This window comes from Pagrus major, chromosome 24 (genome assembly GCF_040436345.1).
Source record: "Pagrus major chromosome 24, Pma_NU_1.0".
In the NCBI taxonomy this organism is placed as follows: Eukaryota; Metazoa; Chordata; class Actinopteri; order Spariformes; family Sparidae; genus Pagrus; species Pagrus major.
In genome coordinates, this window is record NC_133238.1 from 88,589 (window position 1) to 99,787 (window position 11,199).

The 11,199-nt window shown below is 38.0% G+C and overlaps 1 long non-coding RNA gene across 1 annotated transcript; it reads left to right on the forward strand.

Moving 5' to 3' along the window:
• The first annotated feature begins 3,365 nt into the window (after positions 1-3,365).
• Positions 3,366-4,668, forward strand: LOC141020429 (uncharacterized). The gene is made up of 4 exons (XR_012180843.1): positions 3,366-3,434; positions 3,559-3,730; positions 3,975-4,084; positions 4,582-4,668. It is a non-coding gene; the product is annotated as an uncharacterized lncRNA (long non-coding RNA).
• Positions 4,669-11,199: the final 6,531 nt, after the last annotated feature.

The following is an 11,199-nucleotide window of genomic DNA, read 5'->3' on the forward strand; positions in this document are numbered from 1 at the left end:
CACCACTGCAGTGGGTCCATTTCACTGTCCGCATCTGGTGCCAGCAAGTACTTGTCAAGCTCACTTTCCACTGTCTCTTTGTCAGTAAGTCCTGTGCTGGTGGTGGGACATGATTTCTTAAAGAAACTGCCCAATGATTTTCGCTGTTTCTTCTGGGTGGGTAGCACTGCAGCAGCTTCTGCCCCTTCTTCTCCTGGTCCCTCTGTTCTGGCTGAAGTGGACGGGTCCTGGTTTCCCTCCAACATCTCAGACACTGCTCTCATTTTGATGGCATCAATCTTTTCTGGCTTGGTGTATTGTACCTTAAAACGTGGATCCACCAAGGTTGCAACATCAAGCAGGTCATCTGTTTTCTGGTCAGCATACTTTTCGTCCAGGTATGCCATGACTGTCATCTTCATGTCCTTTGTGAGTTGTGATTCATCGTCAGAAGTTTTCAGAATCTGTGTTTTGAAGAGATGCAGCATTGGCTTCAGGTATGACACACTCACATAACATTCACCAGAGAGTGAATCAGTGAACTCCAGTAGAGAATTCAGGGCCTCATGCATAGCCTCCAGCACTTCTAGGTCTTGCCAGGAGGGAACCAAGTGCCTGGTCTTCTTATCTGCACCCAGTACCTGAGAGATGGCTTTCTGTTGTTCCAACACCCTCTCAATCATTTTCTGACGTGAGCCCCACCTGGTGGGTGACTCTGTCACCAGCTTGTGTTGGGGTAGGTGAAACTCTTCCTGAGCAGCAGCCAAGTCTCTCTTCTTCTTCCACGAGAAAGAGAAGGAAGCCACCACTTTCTTACAAACACCCACAGCTCGCTCCACCCTCTTGTCTTTTCCTGCTCTCTCTGAGGAAAAAAGATAAACAGCATAAATTAAACTGTTGTTATTTTACAGTATATATTGTTCCTGTTTTTGTGTCTCTTGTTTAAATTGATATTTTACATATCCTTGTTTTTTTATACTTCTTGTTTACTATTTGTTATTTCCTTATTCTCTCTATTTTTGCTATCACTTTGTTGCTGTATGCTAATGTGGGATTTCAAGCTCATTCCTCCTTATTTATTTGAGCTGGACATTTCTAAACATTTCCTTAACAGTTCCTAGTTTCTAAAGTAATTAGGAACTTAAATAAAACAATTTAGGAATTGAAATTTACATAAATATTCAATTAATCAAAAAAAAAAGATTACTTACAGTAATGTGAAAACATCCAACAGTACAATAAGTTAAATGCTAAGTTAACATGCCAGAATTTAATCACCCTGTCCAGATTTTGTTATTGTTTGCATATTGCAACACTGTACATACATTTATTTTTTATATATGATATTGATGAAATTACAAATTATTTCAGCAGAGGCAGGGATATATACAGCAGAGGGGGGCTTACCAACAGCTGAGTGAAGTCGATGCCCAAAGCATTGCAGCCGAGTCCAGTTGTTGAGGGATGTGGCCTTGACTATATTCGTCCCACTGTCTGTTGTGATGCAGACTTGTTTGTCTTCACTCAAGCCCCAGGATGCAAGTGCTTCTGACAGTCCTGCAGCAATTATTTCACCTGTGTGGTCTTCCGGAAAGTACACCGTTTGAAGGCATTTGCTTATCAGATTCCAGTCTTTGTCTATGAAGTGGGCAGTGAGGCTCATGTATGGCTCAGATGTGCGACTGGACCACATATCTGACGTGGTAGCAAAGTGTGCTACATTTTGCAGTTCTTTCTCGACTCTCTCTCTACACTCATTATACATCTGTGGGAGTGTGGTGTGGGAGAAATGTTTACGCCCAGGTAGTTTGTAACGAGGGTCCACAACTTTTAGCATCCACTTGAACCCCTTATTTTCCACTGTGCTTATTGGTAGCATGTCTTTTGCAATACAATAAGCTACTGCATTTGTTATATCACGGTGTCTCTTCGATTTTTTGTCATAAGGTATGACACTGGATAAAGGAGACTCTATGGTCTTCTGTTGCTGCTGCACAGGCGTTGTTTTGGGGGGAAGACTAGTACTTGTTCCGGGCTGTGTTTGTAAAAGTTCTCCGTGCTCAAGCGGGTGGCGCTGCTTCAGGTGATGGAAAAGATTAGTGGTATTCCCCGTCTTTGTCGGAACATGTGCTTGACATAATTTGCAGTGCACACTGCTCTGTTTCGTGTCGGACTTTAAAAAACCAAAATGCCTCCACACCACCGAACTTTTCGGGCCCTTCTTGTCAACGATGTCATCCCTTACGTCTTGGGCTTCCGTCATTTCCTTCGTCGGAGCACTCATTTTCTTTTTTTTAAACTGCTGCAGCAGCACAAACAAACACGCCGCGACTAGCTGCTGGCATGGCTCTATTCCAGCCACGTGATTGGTTCAGTGCGGCGCAACTCTCGTTGTCATTGGCTATTCGTATTGTCTGTCAAAATATGGACGAATGTAATCTATCGAAAATTATATCGACCATGTTTCATATCTCTATCGAGGAAAAGTTTTCATTGATAATTATCATTATCGTTTTATCGCCCAGCCCTAACTCCAATACTTCCAACGGTGCTCATAGTGTCTATCTGTGTAGGACAAGTCCTTCAAGGCGTGTCAAAGAGGATTACGCAAAGGGGATCATCAGCTTGTTTCCATACCTGGCTGATCCAAGGAGCAAGTTGGGTTATGTAAGTACAGAAAACAATAAATTCAGCATTTACTCTTCACTTCTAAACTCAAGACATTTTTCAGGCATGATGTATATCTAGATTTTTTTGCTTGGCTATGGTTTGAGTAAAACTAAAGATACTAACATTTATGCATGTCCACCATCTCTGCCATCTTTCCCTAACTCTTACTTTAAAACCCTTTCCTGACTTTGAGTTTAAAACCCTTTTTTAGTTTAGTACTCCAGTCCTGAGCAAATTCAGCTCAGCTGCTGAAGTTTTAAGATTAAAAGTGTGAAGATATTTTCTCCTGCTGATTTAAACATATTCAAAATATTTCATTTTGAATAACACCTTTTAGGAGCATTATTACAATGCAGAAGATGGGAGTATCTGGCTTGGAGACTGAAGTTTGTCCAAAAGGAAGCTTCTGGTGGACAAAAGAAGGCCATGAGACTGTCAAAAACACAAACAGGTATGTGTTATTGTTACCTGGAACCAAACTGTACACATGAAAAACCTGGCAGAGTTCCCAAGCCTTATTTATTAAATCCTAGGACACTGTCATGTCCATATCCACTGTTACAGGGTGCCCAACAGCTGATCGAGACTTGAGAGAGGACAGTCACCTAATGACAGACATCTTGTGCTCTGAGGCCTTTGCACTGACGAAGCATACAGCTGATGAAGGAATTGTTATGACTAAGATGAGGCAGACCTTCAACTATCGCCAAAATATCATTCATGATCCAGTGAAGTCCTCTGACATCTTTCTGGCCTTCCCGAGATTCCTGGACATAGAAGTATTAGTACGTTGATCTTAAACTACCTTCATTGTAACTTGTAAAAATTGACTTGCATGTTGGAAAAAAGTGACTATTAAAATTGTATGAGTTAAGGAGATTTAACAACTTGACCTCATCTATTCTACAGATTGAGCAAGATTTTACTTTGCTGTTTGATGATGCCATCTCTGCAAAGTTCCTGGAGAAGTGGCCCACTACATACAAGAAAAAAGTCCTCGAGCAAAGCTGTGGTCTCACACAGTCAGATGACCTTCAGTACCTCATTCAGAATGCGGAATCCACAGCAGAAGTGGAAAGTGGTGAGTCAAAAATAAATGCATTATATTGTTGTTGTTCTGGTTTGGTTGTGATAAGATTTAATGTTTTAGGAAAGAGCACTTGATGTAGTTAATTTCATTGTATTTTGTATAAATGGGAGCATAAGAAGTGCAACACTGCCACCTGCTTACCATTTTCGGTACAGCAAGTAGTGATTTGTTTTTTGTATTAAACTTTATTATGGAAGTGTTTTTTTGTTTTTTTCTTTATTACTTGTTCTTTCAGGATGGGACCTGATCCTTGTACACCTGCTGCCACCGTCACCTCATGGCCGCAAGAGACCAGGAAAGCTCTCCGCCAGACAAGCATGTGAGAATCTTGTGAAGTTCATCAAGGTAAGGCTGCAATACAGGAAACATCACTAGCTATATCACGCTACATGTTGTATTTTTGTAGTTTTTTACTGGATGAACAGTCATAATTTGCATATATCAACATTTCTCTCTCTTCCTATAGCCAACACTTATTTTTTCTTCAGTTCTAAACTTTGACCTTTTCTCACTTAAGTTGACACAACACTAATGCCACCTTGTGGTCTGAATGTGCAACATTACAAATGAAAACTTGTGTAATACATTAACTTTATTTTTAAACACTTCCATATGAATTGTGAATCATGAACTATTATAGTGAATAAAAGATACAAAAGTCATTCCAAACGTTCATTTTATTGCAACTAGAAATGCAACTAGCTAGTAGTTTTGTCCCTAATCCTAACAAGTCTAATCATGTCATGTTATCTGTATGTTTTTTTTTTTTTTTAGATGTTTTTTCCAACTATTTTCAGATGGTTCATTTTAACAGCAGACTAATGAAACTCTTTGTGTCACAGACGGGGACCAGCATCCAGGGGCATCTCGATGGCATCACAGAAAGCCTTCAACCATACCTGCTTGCAGTGGGAACTCAGAGGAGTGTGATTCACAAGTACTTTATTGTCATTGACAAACATGCAATACCTTGTAAATCATCCGGCTCTCTTGCCTGTTTTGATGAGCTTTTCAAAGCTCACTTTGTCTTTGGTACTTCAACCACGATCTGGTCAATGTGTACAACTTCCTGCAGACAACCATTTATGAAATCGATATTGATACAACCAAGGTGAATCCTAGAGTTGCAGAGTTGAGGGCTCGGATGCTGCGTTGAGTAGATTGTCTTTTTTTTCTGTGAGGGCTTCACTACAGAATTAAGGTGATCTGAAATGTTCTGTTTTATTTGTAAGAGCTCTCAGGCAAATGCTAATTCCCTGACAAAGCACTTGAAAGTGATCCACGGTCTTTGCTCTGGTTTCTGATCTATTTATTTTACCTTTAAAAACCTTGCAGTGTATAATGACTGAGTGTAAGAAGTTATATAGTGAGTGAAATTCAGTTATATTTATAATAAAGTTAAATTCTATTTAGAGTCAAATTCAATTCATCATAAATTTTATTTGGAGTAAAATTCAGTTCTATTTATAGTAAAATTTAACTCTATTTTGAATAAAATTCAATTCTATTTATGATAAAATTTAATTCTATTTTTTTTGTGACAAACTTTTTTTTGAACATTATATTACAAACATAGTGCCATCGCCCTGTCATTAAAGATTCTTTAAAGGAAAAGAAAAAGAAAAAAAATATATACATATATATTGTACACATAAGTAAACAGAAAGAGGGGAAGTAAGGGACAGGAGATAAGTCGACCTACAAAGATAAAGTAAGCAAGAAAAAATTAAAAAATAAAAATTTCCTGACCCACCAGTGGGAGAAATTTAATTCTATTTTGAATAAAATTCAGTTCTATTTATAATAAAATTTAATTCTATTTTGAGTAAAATTCACTTCTGTAAAGAGTAAAATTCAGTTCTATACTAGGGTAGAGGAGTTTTTATTTTATACTAAATGGAGTGAATTATTATGTAAAGTATTTGCACTAAATAGAGTAAATTTAACTCTGAAAGTTTAACTCTGCCATGAGAGTAAATTTTACTCCATTCAGACTGGGACCAAATGTTGTCTTTTTTAGAGTAAAATTTTATTCAATTTGAGTAAAATTTACTCAACCAATTTTACTGTGTACCAAATTATGTAATTAACTTCATAAATGTGTATACTGTAGTTTTGTCTAACCTGTGGCAAGGTGAAAGGTTCTGCTCTCTGCTCTTCTCTTTGGCTGGCATCTTCATTACTTTCTTGAGAATAACACAAGTCCATTATTCATCAAAAACATAAGATAAAGAGGGGGAGAGATGGGGTAGGGACAGAGACAGAGAGATAGTAGTTGTTACAATAATATTGTAAAGTTAGTGAGAGAAAGGGAGAGAACATTTAGCTTAACAAGTTCAACTCAAATATACATACATGCATAGGATACTGTATACAATACATATCAATCTTAATGTTGTATTAATGTTCATATTACTGTTATTGTGTACTGTCCAAATATTTGGACAACTTGTATTTTGATGCTTTGGCAACATTGTTGTTGAAACGTTCATGCCAGTAAAGCCTTTTGAATTGAACTGAATTCACTTCACAAGGTGAATAGTTAGCTAATTAACAGTAGTTGCTGTAAATGCTGTAATGTTACCGATCGTTTCAACATGATGTTACATCAGCCTTAAGGTCTTTAAACACCAGGTACGTTATGAATAAACAACACGAAAAACACCCGTGCCAGCTGTGCACATTTTGGTGAAGCTATCCTTTCAGATTCATAACTGTTGCAGTATGTCCACAAATGTCAGGACTTGAATGATATTGGGTATGGCAGTCTATAAGTAATATAGTATCTTATACATAACTGTTAAACAGTATACCTTAAGCTCGTAAGACAGAGGACAAGAACCGGGCTTATGGCGTTATATTTGAGTCAAAAGTCGCGCGAGCGATAACACATCTGCACACGCGCAGATTTCAACTGCCACGCGCACTTGTTTGATCTTTGCGCGCATATTCAGCAACAGAGTGAAGCAGAGGCAGGTGCGAGCGAGTAAAAAACGACAGCGACATGCACAACAACACTGTGCAGCTGCTTTGCGTGCGCTGGCTCGCTCTCTCTCTCCCCTGTGCTCTGCTGTGGAGCTCTGCTCACTGGAAGCAAGGACTTTTGACACTTTGGGGGTTGAGACCAAGGCTGACCCCGGCCCTCTTATAATTGGTCATTTTCCAGCCCCCCACGTGGGTGCCTTTTCAGTTTTCTGCTGATGACAGCTTCCGTCACAGACAGGAAGCTCAGTGGTAGCAGAGGCAAATTGGAAGAAGAAGAAGGAGAAGAAGAAGAAGAAGAAGAAGAAGAGCAGTAATGGCGACACCTGAAGATTTACCGGTAAGTAACAACCTTGCTTATTAGTGATGTTGAGTCAGAAGGGTTCCATTCGTTCTCTCTTGGTATTTCTCTATCCACCTTTCTCCCAACTTCACACAATGGAAGCCGTTTTTTATCATCAGGTGGAACTGTATGTTTACGTTTCGATGGTTTCAGTAGCTGTCATAGTGGTGGCAAACCCATGGATCTAACGCTGGCTTTTAACTATGTATCAATCCCCAGTCAATTCATGTTTTTTTGCTTTACAAGTATTGATGAGGCGCCGTTAGTTTTCAGCTCTTTTAATATATCGTTCCATCGTCCTTGCCAACATCAACACCGTAAGAGCTGTTACGTGAACACAAAATATATACAAATCAATAAATGTAGCTATATACAAATTCATAACAATACAATAACAATAACAATACAATAACTTTACAGTCACTATCACTAAAACATCAGAAGACACAACAAACGATACCTTGTTGCCATTTTGGCGGGGAGCTCACAAGATATTGAAATATATGTAGCAAAGCACACTCCTTGCTTCCTTTTCGTGTACTCTCTATGACAGTTAACTTTCTCCCATTATATCTGTAGTTATGACAACAAAGTTATATGATAAAGATTCGAAACAACAAAATAGAATAATGATACTACTACTACTACTACTAATAATAATATGGATTAGAATATATAATTAATTGTAAATAAAAACATGCACTGTTTTATATGTCTTTTACAATGAACATCATACAAATGATCATACAGTAGTTAAAAGTCAGCGTTAGATCCATGGGTTTGCCGCGACACGGAGCAGAGACCTGCAGTCCGGTGGTGCAGTCTGTCTCTCTGAAGCAGAGGATGGTGGTCGTCTTCATTTCCGTCATTTATTGAGGAAATACGGTAACTAACCATCACAATTAATGATGTAACATTAAATAAAACCAACATAGCGGTCGGAAATACTAATATTATTTATTGTTATTTACTAGTAAGCCATGTTCTAAGCGAGATAATATATAGTGAATTGGCCGAAAAACAACTCCCTGAAACCCCATTACATATGTGTGTTTACAGGGCATGTGTTGTCTGATATGAACTTCTGTCTTTTTTATATGTATGAAATGTTTTATGTGAATAAGGATCATAATTTTTAATGCGATCTTTAAAGTTCTGCTTTCCATGTCAACAGGGCATCCTAAGACATGAGATGATTTCGAGGCTCAAAAAAAAGTTAGAGTCAGCTCTCTCAAGAGCACCTCTTGACTTGGACTTCCTGCTGTTCACATGTCGACAATAGCTCTATCTATTTGAAGCACTGTCAAGGCATGTAAATATCTCCCCAGAACTTGTACTGCCCTTACAGGAATTGCTCAGGCATTGCAGAATTACTGGGTGTTTCAGCCAGTATGGTCAAGACTTTACAGACCAGGAGCTGGATGAGACAGTCCAACAAATAAAAGCTGAAATGCCAGCAGCAGGCTACCACATGGTGAAAGGGAGGCTGAAGTCACTTGGAATACATGTGCAGTGGAGGAGAGTTGCTGCATCAATGCACCGAGGAGACTCACTTGGGATTCTTTCCAGTTCCTATAATATCTGCAACACATTGTTGCTCATGTCAGAAAATGCTTGCTTCCCCATATTAATATTTGACTATTTAAAATAAGTCAGTTTGTAATACAACTTCAGCATTAAATACTGGTACCAAGCATGAATAATTAAAATTAAATTCATTTCAATCAAATGCAAGGGTGTTTTCCATGTTGCTCATACTGAAGACATGAAGAACATGTTCACATACGATGATAGCAAAGTAGAGAGTGAATGAGGGGAGATATCAGATGAGTCAACATGATTTCATTCATTTTGTTGCCCCAGTCCACACTGCCTTTGATTCCTGTTTCCAGATAAACCAGGATGTTTGTTGTGGGCTATTACTAGACAGAATTTCAACATGGAATCTGGGATTGTAGTGTTAAAGGTTTAGTAATGTAATTTCTTATACTCTGTCACTTCTTGGGCTGTAATTTTGTAGACCAGGTGCAAGCTTATCCAGGCGCACTTTGCAAGTTTTGTGCGCTAGAGTTCTGTGCATTATTCCTTACTGACAGATTGCTACACATTTTAATCATCTTTGTGCTTGCACCTCAGGTTAAGAAGTGATCAAGGCGTGGAGAATGTGGAAATTGCACGACACATGTTCACCATCCGTGGAACTGGCCGAAGAAGTTTCCTGTCTGGAAAAAGTGTCCACAATGAAAGGTATTTTCAAATTCTGCACGCCTGTCCTGGTGTTGGGATTGGTCTGAGATTCTCAGGCTGTTACCTGTCCAAACTCGAGTTGGTGCTGACCGAATTGACCTGATGATCAACACTCATCTGACCTGACTGAGCCCCGGTATAAGCAGAAGTGCAAGATACAGCAAAATAAGATGATAATGTCATGCTTGCACTAAAGCCAAAAACAAGTCATTTCTGACATGAAATATGCCATAATTTATTACACATGGCACCAATAAAAATGGAAATCCCAGCTCTGAGTAAATAAAAGGTGTGAAAAAACAAAAACACACTGCTAAATCTGAACAGCGCACCCATCACTGTAATATTTAAGCTTCAATTAAGAGGTTGAAATAATGTTAATTTCTGTCTTTGAAGGATTGAACGCTTGTGCCGTGATGTCAGGACATGTGTCACATCAAAATATTACCGTGATCTCCATAACCTTGAAACTGATCATCTTCTTAATGTGTCCTCCAAAGGTAAGGGTCATTTGGAGTAAAAAACAGATGATGCTAGTCCTTGTAAAATTGGTAAGTTTCAACAGGATTAGATTGGTTGACAAATGTCAGGGCTACTGTAATGAACATTAATGGAATCACGGTTCATTGCAGATCTCTAACTTTTGAATTATCAAAATGTTACAAAAACACTAGAAAAACCATCATGGATTAATTAATAATTTCAAAAGGCAACCCTGTACTTAATGTTAAATTGTATAGGCTGTGTTTGATGTGCACCTATAAACGTAGTGATTTACTACTACCCTGTCCTCAACAGAAGATCTTCTTGCTGTGCACATGACCTTCTTTCCAAAACTGAAGGCAGACCTGGAGGCTTTTGTCGAGGCCTGGAACAACCACCCTCTCAGAAGTGAAGGGAACAAAACTCCTGAACAGCTCTGGCATGCAGGAAGGATGCTCAGACCAGTTGACCAGCCGGAGAATCCTGAGGTTACCTTTTCCTTTTTAAATGACTGCAATTCTCCAGTGTACCATTCAAATTATTTTAAATTACTTAACCGTTATTTTCAGGTGAAAAGTTACAGAAATTTGCTTTAAGTACTTCACTTGGGTACAGCATTTTCATTTGCTTTATTTATATGGCACCAAATCACAACATATATCATCTCAAGGCACTTTTCATCGTTATAATGGAGTATTTCAATTTTCTGCCTCATGACTTCAAGTCCACTACAACTTTGGGGATAAAATATGCAGTTTCATTTAAAAAAAATTGTTTGCATATTACAAGCTGTATCTATTAAAGCCCATTTCTGAGAGTTAAAGTAATGAGTATTGAGTTATAAGATAAAAAGACAAAAGTGTGAGATACGTATATGTAGTTTTTGCTTCCAATTTGTAACCTTTTCTCATAATTTGGGGTTACTGTACATGTTCAAATAAAGTTATAACATGGACTTAATTATCTTATAAGTATGACTTTGACCTATTTTTTTTTACATTTAAATCATAATAATGATTGTGAATCTATGTTTTTCTATTAATTCTCATAATTTTAAGTCTCATCAACCTTCTATATCAATTAGCCAGCCTAGCACATCTTTAAAATAATTTCATTCATCAGCCATCAGATTAGTAACAAAAGTGTTTTGTATCATTTAACTTTACCTTAAACTATAACGTTTATTCCCAGAAAATTAGTTTTGCACTAGGTACTTTTAATAGCCAACATTACAAAACGTTTACTCAAGTAATTTTTGCTTATGTGACTGTCAGAAACTTGATATCTCAATTTGTTCAAGTATGCTTTTTTGTTACTTTATACAAAACTGCCACTAAAGCCAAAACATTTAGGATAACTCATTGCATGTGTTGCTGTAGATATGGAATGAGACATGGTGTGTTAC